At 57.6% G+C, this 761-nt stretch overlaps 1 pseudogene; it reads right to left on the bottom strand.

Annotated features, from left to right (window-relative positions):
* Nucleotides 1-370: 370 nt before the first annotated feature.
* LOC134426069 (5.8S ribosomal RNA) lies at nucleotides 371-523 on the bottom strand (annotated as a pseudogene).
* Between the last annotated feature and the right edge of the window lie 238 nt (nucleotides 524-761).

The following is a 761-nucleotide window of genomic DNA, read 5'->3' as shown; positions in this document are numbered from 1 at the left end:
GTCTCTCACTCTCCTCATCTCCCACCACCACCATACCGCGGCATGGGTGCCCCAAGGACAAACTCTGCCCCAGTGGCTCACTCCAGGAGTGGGGAGCTATGGATCAGTCCCTGAGTCTGCATATAGGGGGATGAAGGCCCTGCGCGGCAACAATGACGATGACAGCCATGACGATGATGACGCCTGCTGGGTCACAGGGAAAAAATTGAGGCCGCCAAGGGAAAAGCATCCCTTGCCAAACCCCTGACCGCCTTCCCTCTGGGCACCAGCGAGCCAGCATCATCTCCGCTGCTGACCACAGTCAACTGGCCTGTGAGGCGACGCCAGGCGCACCACTGTGGTGGCCCCCGGACGGCGACTGATCGTCAAGAAATGCTCAGACAGGCGTAGCCCCGGGAAGAACCCAGGGCCGCAAGTGCATTCAAAGTGTGGATTACCAATGTGTCCTGCAATTCATACTAATTCTTGCAGCTAGCTGCATTCTCCATTAACGCACGAGCCGTGTGATCCACCGCTAAGTGTTGTCTGGCTTTTGGCACCAATCCCGCACGCGTGGAGGGGCTGGGACCGCTCACATGAAGCGGCCCCTTTCTCTTGTGCTGAGGACGTACAGGCGCGTGCCTGGCTTTGACCATCCTTACTTGATACTCAGGAGTGCAGACATAGGAGATCCAGCCACACTGAACTGGAATTCTTCCTCAAACCTCCACACTATGGTGGCACTGAAGGAGATCTGAGCAGTCTGGGTCCCACCTGGTGCA

The sequence above is a fragment of the Melospiza melodia genome, chromosome 17 (assembly GCF_035770615.1).
Source record: "Melospiza melodia melodia isolate bMelMel2 chromosome 17, bMelMel2.pri, whole genome shotgun sequence".
Lineage (NCBI taxonomy): Eukaryota > Metazoa > Chordata > Aves > Passeriformes > Passerellidae > Melospiza > Melospiza melodia.
Note: the sequence above shows the minus strand (reverse complement) of the source record. Positions and strands in the feature narration are given on the sequence as shown.